The sequence below is a fragment of the Kogia breviceps genome, chromosome 7 (assembly GCF_026419965.1).
Source record: "Kogia breviceps isolate mKogBre1 chromosome 7, mKogBre1 haplotype 1, whole genome shotgun sequence".
Taxonomy (NCBI): domain Eukaryota; kingdom Metazoa; phylum Chordata; class Mammalia; order Artiodactyla; family Physeteridae; genus Kogia; species Kogia breviceps.
In genome coordinates, this window is record NC_081316.1 from 75426989 (window position 1) to 75441129 (window position 14141).

The window sequence follows — 14141 nt, forward strand, 5'->3', positions numbered from 1 at the left end:
CACTGGAACGTAAAAATTGTTGGGGAGAGTAGCATGAGCTGAGGCTAAAGACATAAGAAGTAGTCAGATCATGCCCAGATTTATCCATGTAAAGCAAAACTGGTGCGTTGCCTCGCTTCCAATGTAAGTGTAGACGTCACAGTCAGGAAAAATAAAACATTTGCACTCTGAGGTAAACCGAAAAAAAAAGTCAGTGTCACACTATCTATAAGTCTCCAAAGTGAATGAAACCTTCAGCGTTTCCCACATGTTACTGACTTCCTAAAAAAACGATTCAATCACTAACTTTTGGGACTTCCTGGTGGCGCAGTGGTTAAGAATCCACCTGCCAATGCAGGGGACACAGGTTCGAGCCCTGGTCCGGGAAGATTCCACATGACTCAGAGCAACTGAGCCCGTGTGCCACAACTACTGAGCATGCGCTCTAGAGCCCGTGAGCCACAAGTACTGAGCCCGTGTGCCACAACTACTGAACGTGCACTCTAGAGCCCATGAGCCACAACTACTGAAGCCCGCGCATCTAGAGCCCGTGCTCCTCAACAAGAGGAGCCACTACGATGAGAAGCTCACCAACAGCATGGAAGAGTAGCCCCTGCTCACTGCAACTAGAGAAAGTCGTGCGCAGCAACGAAGACCCAGCACAGCCAAAAATAAATAAATGAATAAATAAATAAAATTTTTAAAAAGAATCGTTGACTTTTGCAATGCTGACTTTTGCAAGTCTAAAGATATGCAAAAATTTGGAGAAATACGGCAATCATATGAAAGAATTGCTCTTTTTCAGTCATGAATCAGCTAACTATAAATCTTATAACCTTGGGTGGGGGAGGGATGTCTGATGAACCAGTCCTTCTAAAGCTTTAACTCACTTGTAAACTTTTGCAAGCAGTTTTTCTAAGGAAACATTTTTTTCTAATGCTTTTGTCTCTGAGACTTCTTTTGACATAAGGTATGTTAAGGATTTTGGATTTTATCTTAGGTGCAATGTAACTGAAAAGTTTGAAGTGATGTATTGCAATATATGTATCAATGAATATGTGTGTACAAAAGAGAGAATTGACTCTGTGGTATTAGAAGATTGTCCTGGCTACATTGTGTAAAATGGATTGGAGAGTATTTGAGAGGATGTGGGCAGAATACTTAGGAAACTTCTGAGTGACACATGATAAATTGCTAGGAATAGATTTAAGGTGGTAGAAGTGGAGAGAGATATATATCTCCATTTCTCTCCACTTCCACTACCTGAAATATACATATATCCTGAAATATATATATGTATATATATTTGTATATATGTATTTATATAGCGAATCACCAGGACTTGCTTAACTGAATACAAGGGTCATTGAAAAAGTAGTGTCAGAAAGGACGTCCAGGTTTCTGGCATGGACGACTGGGTGAATGAAGTGTCATTTTCCAAGATAGAAATGATTAGTGGAGGAGTACATTTGGGCAAGGGTAGATCACTGGTTGGGTTTCAGGTATGTTGCTTGCCCTGTCTCTGACATCTCTGAGACAGATATCAGACAGGCAGCTGAATATACAGCTTTGGAACCTAGTAGACAATTCCTGAGCTGGAGAAATAAGTCCGAAAGCTGCTAGTATATAGAAGAAATTTAAAATTATGGGGTAGGATGAGGTAAACTCAAGAAAGAATGTAGAATGACAAGAGGAGGGTCCAGGACAAAGCTCTGAGGAATTCTAGCATACAGCAGGAAGGTAGGGGAAGAGGTTCTGTAAGGGATCAAAAGACTAGAAGGAGAGAAAATCCTGTGGCAACAGTTGGGACTTAAACTGTAACTTGACACAGATAGCTACAGGCAGCTTTTTGTTTTTCCCTAACTGTAGCAGACATGGGTGAAATTAGATGTTTTTAAGCTGCAGATCTAGTTTTGGAGTGAGTACAGAGATTTTCCTTCAGCTGACATGATTGTGCAATGTCCGTTCACAAATGCCTTGCTCCATGTTGGGCCTGAGTGCACCAGATCAAGGTAAAGCAATTAGTGTACTTGCTTAGTGTGGGTTTTGTTGAGTACATATTCCAACTAGATTGCTAAGGTTCTTCAGCTTCCTGTTGTTGATTCTGTGGTTGGTTGTAGTATTGGTAAATACATATATTTAGCCACTCTGAAGAATGAGCTATTTTACATGCTGATCAAATATGCTAACTATTAAAATATTTGATCTTAACAAAGAATATTTGAGATCTTAAATTAGATATCTTTTAAATAGTGGGACACAAGGCATATATTTTTAGTAGTTCATATACATTATTAAGAAAGAATAGGAATTGTATTTGTTTGCTAGGGTTGCCACAAGAAAGTACCACAGACTGGGTGACTTAAACAACAGAAATTTATTTTCTCATAATTCTGGAGGCTGAAAGTCCAAGATCAAGGTGTCAGCAGACTTGGTTTCTTCTGAGGATTCTTCTCTCCTTGGCTTGTATATGTTTTCTTCTCCTTCTGTCTTCACGTGGTCTTCCCTTGGGTGTGTCTGTGTCTTAATTTCTAATTCTTATAAGGATGCAGTCATACTGGATTAAGACTCACCCTAATGACCTCGTTTTAGCTTAATTACCTCTTTTAAGATCTATCTCCAAATAAAGTCAAATTCTGAGGCACTGGGGGTCAGGATTACAACATCTGAATTTTGGGAGGACACAGTTCAGCCCTTAACACAGCCTATCAATAGGATAAGTCTTTGCAGGTGAATTTTAAAATTGTGCTTTTCCTTGTCATTTATTAAAGTAAGGCTTGTTTCTGAAGTAGTAGGTCATCTGATCATTAGTAAAACATATTAGGCTTATAATTTGTCATTATATATTTCTGGGCAGTTGTTTTATGATCTATGTCATAGTTTCTTCTAGGTTTTTTTTTTTCCTTATCCCTTCCCCACCTCTAGGTTTTTAATAAACTTTCATCTTTAAAACATGAGCTTATTTTCAAGAATTTAAAACTATATAAAATTCTCCCTTAGGTAAGAACTGGGAATGTAAAGATTAACAGAACTAATTTGATTGTCAGTAAAAAAAACTATGATAGAAATCTTAGTTCTGGCAAATTAGAATAACCAGAAAATCCTCCTACTATAAACACCTAGATATGCTGAATTAAAAAACAACAAGAACAGTATAGCATAGCATGTCCTTGTAAATACATAGGTGAGAGATCTACTAATCTGAATAACAGGAATTGAAGCCTGTGCTAAGACTACCCAGATAGTGGTGGGTTCAAGCAGGATTCTGTTTTCTATTACTTCAGGACATTGAGTTTTAATGCTCACACAGAGACAGAGTTAGAGGCTTTGGGTTCATGCTAGAAGCCTTAAAAGGCTATTCCCTATGTAAAAGGGGGTAAGGAAAAAAAATCGCTAAAGAAAAAAAATCCCACCGATACAGGTAACAGTCTGGCCTCAGGATATAAAAGTTGCAGCTTGTGATGGGAGATGAGTCGGGTGGGAGAGGGGTGGAAGAACTTCCCTGGTGGTCCAGTGGTTAAAACTCCACGCTTCCAAGGGAGGGGGTACGGGTTCAATCCCTGGTCGGGCGACTAGCATCCCACATGCCACCCGTCTCGGCCAAAAAAATGAGAGAGAGAAGTTGCAACCACGGGTCTGTATATCAGGTACGTTGGGTGTTGGACATTTCCCACTTGGTCTGGGAATTCCCAAGACAAGAAATTAGCACAGGGGGCTTCCCTGGTGGTGCAGTGGTTGAGAATCTGCCTGCCAATGTAGGGGACACGGGTTCGAGCCCTGGTCTGGGAAGATCCCACATGCCGCGGAGCAACTGGGCCCATGAGCCACAACTACTGAGCCTGCGCGTCTGGAGCCTGTGCTCTGCAACAGGAGAGGCCACGACAGTGAGAGGCCCGCGCACCACGATGAAGAGTGGTCCCTGCTCGCCGCAACTAGAGAAAGTCCTCGCACAGAAACGAAGACCCAACACAGCCAAAAATAAATAAATTTATTTAAAAAATTAGCACAGGAATTATCCCTAAGTGTGTGATATCTCTGGCATGTTTGGGCAAGTTACTTAATATTTTTGATTGATTGGTCCTTACTTCCCCTAGTGGGAATTAAATAATGGTAACTAAGAGGTATTGAATGTTTACTTGTGTCAGCACTTTACCTGCCAAAACTCATTTAATCTTCAGAACAGCCCTATGACATGGGTACAGTAATCTGTCAATGGTGTGAGGCCATGGGGGGTGGTCATATCTGTCTCCAGGGATTGGTATGGAAATAAGATGAGGTGTAAAGTGATAGGCCAATACTCATGTGACTTGACTTTGGAAACTGCAACCAACTCTCTATCCCTTGGAGTTTGCTCACTTCAAATAGGACACACACTCTCAAACTCTTCACTTCCTCTCTTTCTTGTTGTCCCCAAAGACAGGAAGCACAAGATTCCTTCTTATTTTAAGGATTTTATTATTGATCCTTGTTGAAGGAAGGAAGGAAGATGGACTTTGAAGTGGCTTTGAAAGATGCATCGGATTTGAGTAGGCAGAATGTGGGAAGCGTTTCAGGCAAAATCTTTTTTTTTTTTTTTTTTTAACATCTTTATTTGAGTATAACTGTTTTACAATAGTGTGTTAGTTTCTCCTTTGCAACAAAGTGAATCAGTTATACATATACATATGTTCCCATAACTCTTCCCTCTTGTGTCACCCTCCCTCCCACCCTCCCTATCCCACCCCTCTAGGTGGTCACAAAGCACAGAGGTGCACTCCCTGTGCTATGCTGCAGCTTCCCACTAGCTATCTAATTTACATTTGGTAGTGTGTATATGTCCCTCAGGCAAAATCTTAATGGCAAGAATTACACTCTTTAAAGGCCGGTGACAAGTGAATACATCCCAGCATTAAAACTTACCAATTCTTTGACATCCATCATGTGTCTGTCGACAAATATTCAATTAGCAATCAAGTTAAGAAGAAGAAAGAGAATTTTATTTAAGCCAAACTGAGGATTATAACCCACAAGACAGACTCTCAGAAGCTCTGAGAACTGTTCCACCTGTTAGAAGTCAAAGGCACAGTTATATAGCAATACGTTTTTAAGACAAATACATCAAAATGATACACTGATATTTTACCTAAAGTTCACCAAAGATACATAGTCCAGATAAACATGTACAAATCGAGCTGTTAAGTCACTATGACCACCTACAGAGTTGGGAAGAAATGTGAATCTTCTGAGAAGTTATGTTGCTAGCATCAGAAGAAAGAAAAAAAAATTGATGTTTAGTGTCGAGTAGGCATTCCATCTTTGAGGAGCTCTGGTTAATGTGTAATGCAGATGCACACTGCACATTAGGGAGGGAGGGAGGAGGCCCAAACAGACAGAAAGAATTTTATGTTTAAATGTTCTCATCCTGCCTTAAAATATAAATTTTATTTTATCTTGTCCCATCTCCAGGAAACCTTCCTTGTTAATATCATTCAAGAATCTGTCACCTGTTTGTCTTATTGTCTCCAAAAGTAGCTTGGCATTGAACTATATTCAGTTTGGAAGACAGTATATATCACAGTATACTTTTTTTTTTTTTTTAACATTAAAAAAAATTGAAGTATATTGGGGTTTCCCTGGTGGCGCAGTGGTTGAGAGTCCGCCTGCCGATGCAGGGGACACTGGTTCGTGCCCCGGTCCGGGAAGATCCCACATGCCGCAGAGCGGCTGGGCCCGTGAGCCACGGCCGCTGAGCCTGCGCATCCGGAGCCTGTGCTCTGCAACGGGAGAGGCCACAACAGTGAGAAGCCCGCGTACCGCAAAATAAAAAAATAATAATAATTGAGGTATAGTTGATTTACAATGTTGTGCTAATTTCTGCTGTCCACCTAGAGGGATGGAATAGGGAGGGTGGGAGGGAGGCGCAAGAGGGAGGGGATATGGGGATACATGTATACATACAGCTGATTCACTCTGTTATACAGCAGAAACTAACACAACATTGTGAAGCAATTATACTCCAATAAAGATGTAAAAAAAAATTTCTTCTGTACAGCAAAGTGATTCAGTTATACATATATATACATTTTAAAAAATATTCTTTTCCATTATGGTTTATCACAGGATATTGAATATAGTTCCCTGTGCTGTACAGTAGGACCTTGTTGTTTATCCATTCTATATATAAAAGCTTACATCTGCTAACCCCAGCCTCCCACTCCATCCCTCCCCCTCTCCCCTCCTCCTTGGCAACCACAAGTCTGTTCTCTAAGTCCGTATATCACAGTATATTTAAAATACCTATTTTTAAAAAGTAAACAATCTCAAATTTTTATTGCCTTCACAATAAAACAAAATAAACTCAGAACTGGGTCACTTGGCCCTTTCTTTTTTTATCTCCTACCAGCACAAAATACTTTTTATGCCTCTTGATAGCCAGCGTTCTCTTAGATCTGCAGTTGGGCTCAATGCATTCAAGTTTCAGCACAATCGCTTTGTAGTTTTAGCCTTTTTCTGGAAAATCGACTTAGTCTGGCCGCCATAGCCACTCTGCTTCCTGTCATAATGCCGCTTTCCCTAGGCATACAGAGAATCCTTGCCCTTCTTATACTGTGTGACTTTGTGGGGTTGGTGCCTGCCACACTACTTGCAGAAAGTCCGGCCGGTTTTGGGAACGTTCACCATGTTTGCAAGACTGCTATCAGCATGGAAACAAGCTAAAATACCTTTTTTTTCTTTTTTTTTTTTTTAAGATTTAAAAATATATATTTATTTTATTTATTATTATTTATTTTTGGCTGCGTTGGGACTTCGTTGCTGCGCGCGGGCTTTCTCTAGATGCAGCGAGCAGGGGCTACTCTTCGTTGCAGTGCTCAGGCTTCAGTAGTTGTGGCACGAGTGCTCAGTAGTTGTGACTCGCAGGCTCCAGAGTGCAGGCTCAGTACTTGCGGCGCATGGCCTTAGTTGCTCTGTGGCATGTGGGATCTTCCCCAGACCAGGGCTTGAACCTGTGTCCCCTGCACTGGCAGGCAGATTCTTAACCACTGCACCACCAGGCAAGACCCTAAAATACCTGTTTTGAATGCAGTCTTTTCTCCCCTCTGACTTTCCTCAAGGTCAGAATATTTTTTGAATACTCCCCTCTCATAGTGCAAGGAGCCTAGAATTCTCAATACATGAATAGATTTTGAATTGCTTGATAAAAGCCACAGTTGGAAGCACAGCAAAGGATATTGCTTCCAAAAGCAAACGTACACAGGAATTTGCATACTATTGCTTTGTCTGTAGATGAAGCTTGAGTGTTTAAATAAATATTTTGAAGATATTCTCAGAACTTTGAAAAGTGAAGATTGTTCTTCTCATTCATCCCTAAAAATCATGAGAAGCATTTCAAATTCAAGGAAAGATGGATTATTTTGACTGAGTTATCTTAGATTTTGTATATTAAAAGATGTCTGTTTATAAAATGAGTTTAGAACAGTTTAAAAATACTTTTACCTCATTCTTTGTCCAGATTTATGTATGTGATAAACATACCACTATATTCCGGGACTTGTTAGGGCAGAGAAAAAATTAATGTGCGCTCCAGCGAGAATTCTTTTTACTTACTCTCAGGGTGAATTTCTGCCTAAAGAAGTATGTTACAACAACTTAAGAAATTCTTTTCCAGCTGTCCTGTCGACTTACCCCCTCTATAAGTGTGGGAAATCAACTCAACTGTGTAGTTTATGATTGGTCAAGTTAGTGGTTTACACAGTGTAACCAAAGTAAGCCAATTTATCAGTACTTTTTGGCTGAGGGCATGCCAAGGCTCGGTCATACTGACATATCAATATTTGCCCCAGAGTGTAGATGACTCCTGCCGGTGAAGCCTATTTACAAAGCTGTTTACATATATATGTAATTTTAAAAGGCATTTGGAACAACATTTCAGCACTATTCTTATTTTAAAATAATTTTATATTATGGTGGGATAAAGGGAGAACTTTTCAAGTTTTGGAGAGATTTCCCATTCCTCTGTTTCAGAGTCAGGACTGTTGCTTACAGCTGTGCTTTTCAAACTCTTCAGTGTAACAAGCATCACCTGGAGAGCTAGTTAAAACTCAGATTTCTGGGTCCCAATCCCAGTTTCTGATTCAGTAGGTATGGGGTGAGATGGAGAATTTGCATTTCTAATGAGTTCCTGGTGATGCTGGTGTTATTGGTCCAGGGACCACACTTTGAGAACCGCTGCTGAGAAACCCTGGGCTTAGAGAATCCTACAGTCGGACCTCCGAATACTTACATTACGTCAGACACTGTGCAAATCACTTTACATCCATTATATCTAATCCAGATGACAACCTTACAAATTAGGAACGATTACTCCTATTTCATAGATCGAGGATCTGAGGCTCAGGAAGTTAATTAAGTTATCCAAGATCACACAGCTTGTAAGTGGCAGAGCCAGAATTTGAACTAGGGTTTTCCTGTCGCCAGATGAGTGTTACTTCTCTGTTAAAATATGCTTTTTTATCTGTGTTAAAGTTCTTATAGTCCCAGTTTCTTCCTCACATGGGAATAATTTCTCTAACATCCCTGAACCATGGCTCTTTGGCTTTTGCTCAAATCTGTCAGGAAGGGACACTCACTACTTCATGAAGAAAGTCTTGTTGGGGACAGCTAGAGTGATCAACCATGTAGTTTGCCTGGGACCAAGTGGTCTCCCAGGGTAGGACTTTCAGTTTTAAAACCTACACAGAGCCAGGCAAACGGGAATGACTGGTCACTTTAGGATGGCTAAAGCCATTTCAAATGCTTTGTTATTAGCCCACCTTCTTTTCTATATTTTTCCATTTCTGTTGGAGTTTTGTCTAATTGGGTCTTGTACATGACAGTCCTTCAGATATTTGAAGATGATGATCCTTCCGGTCACCAGACTACCTTCATGTCCTTTGACCTTTCTTCACATAACATAGTATATACAGCATTTACTATGTGTCAGGAACTCTTCTAGAAGTTTTATGTATATTAACCAATTTAATTTGCACAAGAGTCTGATGAGGTAGGTACCATTATTATCCCCATTTTACAGATGGGGAAACTGAAGCATAGTTAAGTACTCTGCTCCAGGTCACAGTTTTTAAGAGGCTGAGCCAGGATTTTAACCCACAGAGTATGGCTCCAGAATCCACGCTCTTAATCACTACGCTTTACTGCTTTCCACTCAGTCAGTAAGGGTCTAACAAGTACCGACTATGCACTGAAAAAGATACAGAAGAGAGACACGGTCCTTGTCACCATGAAGTGTATGGTCTAGTGGGAGACACATGAGCAAAGAGTAATTAAATTAAAAAAATTACAAATTAGGATAAGTGCTATGAAATAAGTAAGTGCTAAGATAAAAAATATTGGTGAAGCAGTTTGGGTCCAGTCAGGAGACAGAAGCCACACAGGAGGTTAAATAGAGGAAGTATAACATAAAGAATTATTAATTGTGATAAATGAGTAACCCTATGATGTAAAGACACTTTGGTACCCTAGGGCTGAGGGAGCATACCCAAAGAAGGACAATCCCTTAGGAGGGATTCAGCTTTCACTGGAGAAGGTGTGTGTATTAGTCAGCTTGGGCTGCCATAACGAAATACCAAGACTGCGGGGCTTAAACAACAGGAATTTATCTCACAGTTCTGGAGGCTGGTAAGTCCAAGATTAAGGTGCCTGCTGATTAGGTTACCTGGTGAGGGCTTTCTTCCTTGCTTGCAGATTGCCACCTTCTGGCTGTGTCCTCACATGACTGAGGGAGAGGAAAGCAAGTTTTCTGACAAGGCACTAATCGCACCATAAGGGACACACCCCCATGACCTTAGCTAACCCTATTTACCTCCCAAAGGCCGCATCCACATACCATTGCACTGGGGGTTAGGACTTAATTAATATATGAGTTTTGGGGGGAAAACAAGTCAGTCCATAGCAGTGTGGTTCTACAGTGGGATAGCAGAGGAAGTTGGCTGATTTGGGTAGACTGGAGCTGTTCTGGAGTCACTGGACAAGCAATAGCCCAGCTTCTGGGATGCAGGAGAGGGCACAGGCCATCAGTGTGGGTGGTCTGGGGCCCTGGCTTGGGCAGGAGCCCTTAGAGAATGTAGGCTGCACTGAGGTTCAAGGTTTTTTTAAATTAATTAATTATACTTTTGGCTAGGTTGGGTCTCCGTTGCTGCTTGTGGGCTTTCTCTATTTGTCGTGAGCAGGGGCTACTCTTCGTTGTGGTGTGTTGGCTTTTCATTGTGGTGGCTTCTCTTGTGGAGCATGGGCTCTAGGCGTGTGGGCTTCACTAGTTGTGGCATGCGGGCTCAGTAGTTGTGACACATGGGCTTAGTCACTCTGTGGTATGTGGGATCTTCCCAGACAAAGGCTCAAACCTATGTCCTCTGCATTGGCAGACAGATTCTTAACCACTGCACTACCAGGGAAGTCTCCCAAGTTTTTGAGTTTTGTGGAAAGGTTATCCTACAAAGGCTGAGGCAGCAGGGTTACAGAGGGACAGCATGCTGGGCCATGGCTGGGGCAGGCTCTAGCCTATGTCCTCACACCCACCCCTCCAACCCTGGAAAATGGCATGAAAGCCCCTTGCTCCTGCAACATCCCTCCAGTGCATTCGATTAAGAAAGTGTTCACATCTTGCTCACTCTAAAGTAGACACGCTTAAAGGAATTCTGTTGTTTATCACAGAACATATATTGAAAGGGGCATTCATAGCTGAGACCATAATTTCGTTACAAACAGTTGAGTGGCAAATTTTTTTAAAAATGTTAAAAAATAATATAAATCCAAGGTGAAAGTTTTCAAGTCCTTTAACTTTACTCCAGAGAAGTACAAAATGAAAAGAGAAAATCTCGCTCCTTCCCTTCCCATCTCATTTTCTCTCTCCAAAGGTAAAAAGCAAAATCCTGTGATTCCTTCCAGAAAAAAAAATACACTTACCCATATATGTGTCAATGCTATAAATTATACAAAAGGGATCATTTTCCTCTACAGCATGCCTTCCAGAATAAAAGAGAATTAATAAAGTTAATTATTAATTAAAATTAAATTATTAACAATAATGTATTAAAAGTCTTTCCACATTGGCATGTCCAGATCACCCTTACTCTCTTTAATCTCTGCACATAATTGCATCATGTAAATGACAGATAATTTTTTTCTTCCAGTTGTATAGAGATATGTGACGTACAGCGCTATATAAGTTTAAGGTGTGCAGCATAATCATTTGATTTACATACATCATGAAGTGATTATCACAATAAGTTTAGGGAACATCCATCACCTCATATAGATACAAAATTAAAGAAGTAGAGAAAAACACTTTTTTTCTTGAGATGAGAACTCAGGATTCACTCTCTTAACAACTTTCATATATAACATACAGCAGCATTAACTATATTTACGATGTTGTACATTACATCCCTAGTACTTACTTACCTTATAACTGGAGGTTTGTACCTTTTGACTGCCTTCATCCAATTCCCCCTCTGCCCAACCCTTGCCTCTGGTAATCACAGATCTGATCTCTTTTTCTATGAGTTTTAAAATTTGTTTGTTTGTTTTTGAAGTAAAATTGACTTCTACACTATGTTATTACCTGTTACACAGCTTAGAAATTTAATATTTCTATATATTCCACACTGATCACCACAATAAGTCTAGTTACAACTAGTTACAATATGTCACCAAAGATATTACATAGTTATTGACTATATTCCCGCCAATGTACATTTCATACTTGTGACATTTATTTTGCAGCTGGAAGTTTGTACCTCTTAATCTCTCTCACCTATTTCTTTCCTTCTCCTACTCCTCCCCTCTGGCAACCACCTGTTTGTTCTCTGTATCTGTAACTCTGTTTCTGCTTTGTTATATTTGTGTATTTGTTTTATTTTGTTAGATTCCAGATATAAGTGGAACCATACAGTATATGTCTCTGTCTGACTTATTTCGCTTAGCATAATACCCTCCATGTCCGTCCATGTTGTTGCAAATGGCAAAATTTCATTCTTTTTAATGCCTGAGTAGTATTCCATTATATACATGCCACATCTTCTTTATCCAGTCATCTACTGATGGACACTTAGGTTGCTTCCATATCTTTGCTATTGTAAATAATGCTGCAATGATCATACAGGTGCATTTTTTTTTTTGAATTAGTGTTTTTGTTCTCTTCAGATAAATACTCAGGAGTGGAACTGCTGGGTCATACAGTAGTTCTATTTTTTCCATACTCTTTTCCATATTAGCTGCACCAATTTGCATTCCCAACAGTGAAGAGGGTTCACTTTCCTCCACACCCTCACCAACTTTTGTTATTTGTAATCTTTTTGATAATAGCCATTCTGACAGGTGTGAGGTAGCATCTCATTGTGGTTTTGCTTTGATTTCCCTGATGATTAGTGATGTTGAGCATTTTTTCATGTGCCTGTTGGCCATCTGTATGTCTTTCTTGGAAAAACATTTATTCAGGTTTTCTGCCCACTTAAAAAAATCTGGCTGTTTGTTTTTTTGATGTAGAGTTATGTGAGTTCTTTGTCTATTTTGGATATTAACCCTTTATTGGACAAATTGTTTGCAAATATATTCTCCCATTCTGTAGGTGGCCTTTTCCTTTGTTGATAGTTTTCTTCACTGTGCAAAAGCTGTTTAGTTTGATACAGTTCCATTTGTTTATTTTTGCTTTTGTTTCCCTTGCCTGAGGAGACGTATCCAAAAAAATTACAAAGACTAATGTCAAAGAGCATACTGCCTAGGTTTTCTTCTAGAAGTTTTATGACTCCAGGGCTTATATTTAAGTCTTTAATTCATTTTGGGTTTGTTTTTGTGCATGGTGTGAGAGAGTAGTCACAGTTTGATTCTTCTGTATGTAGTTGTCCAGTTTTCCCAGCACCATTTATTGAGGCTATCTTTTGCCTGTTGTATATTCTTACCTCTTTGTTGTAATTAATTGACCATAAGTTGTGGGTTTATCTCTGGACTCTTTACTCTGTTACATTGGTCTATGTGTCTGTTTTTGTGCCAGTACCATGATGTATTTTTTTAAATGTTATGTATTTATTTATTTTTTTAATTGAGGTACAGTTGATTTACAATATTATATTAGTTTCAGGTATACAACTTAGTGATTCAAAATTTTATAGATTATACTCCATTTACAGTTATTATAGAATATTAGCTACATTTCCTGTTCTGTACAATATATCTTTGTAGCTTACTTACTTTATACATAGGATTTTGTACCTCTTAATCTTCTACACCTATTTTGCATATCCCCCCTTCCCTCTCCCAACTCATAACCACTAGTTTGTTCTCTATATTGGTGAATCTGTTTCTGTTTTGTTATATTCATTCCTTTGTTGTATCTTTTAGATTCCACATGTAAGTGATAACATACAGTATATGTCTTTGTCCGTGTGACTTATTTCATTAAGAATAATACCCTCCAGGTCCATCCATGTTGTTGCAAATGGCAGAATTTCATTATTTTTCATAACTGAGTAGTATTACATTGTATGTATATGTGTATATATACATATATCACATCTTCTTTATCCATTCATCTGTTGATAGGCACTTAGGTTGCTTCCATATCTTGGCTATTGCAAATAATGGTGCTTTTAACATACGGGTGCATGTATCTTTTTGAATTAGTGTTTTCATTTGCTTTGGAGATATGCCCAGGAGTAGAATTGCTGGATGATATGATAGTTCTATTTTTAGTTTTTTGAGGAACCTCCATACTGTTTTCCACAGTGGCTGTACCAATTTGTATTCCCACCAACAGTGCAAGAGGGTTTCCTTTCCTCTGCACACTCACCAACATTTATTTGTAATGTTTTTGTTGATAGCCATTCTGACAGGTGTGAAGTGATATCTCATTGTGGTTTTGATTTGCATTTTCCTGATGATTAGCAATGTTGAGTGTCTTTTCATGTGCCTTTGGCCATCTGTAGGTCTTCTTTAGAAAAATGTTATTCAGTTCTTCTGCCCATGTTTTAATCAGGTTTATATGTTTTATATTGAGTTGCATGAGCTATTTATATACTTTGGATAGTAACTCCTTATTGGTCATATTATTTGCAAATATTTTCTCATTCAGTAGGTTGTCTTTTCTTTTTGTTTATGGTTTCCTTTGCTGTGCAAAAGCTTTTAAGTTTAAT

The 14141-nt window shown here is 39.3% G+C and overlaps 1 pseudogene; it reads right to left on the reverse strand.

Annotated features, from left to right (window-relative positions):
• Window positions 1–6316: 6316 nt before the first annotated feature.
• LOC131759191 (large ribosomal subunit protein eL42-like) lies at window positions 6317–6639 on the reverse strand (annotated as a pseudogene).
• Window positions 6640–14141: the final 7502 nt, after the last annotated feature.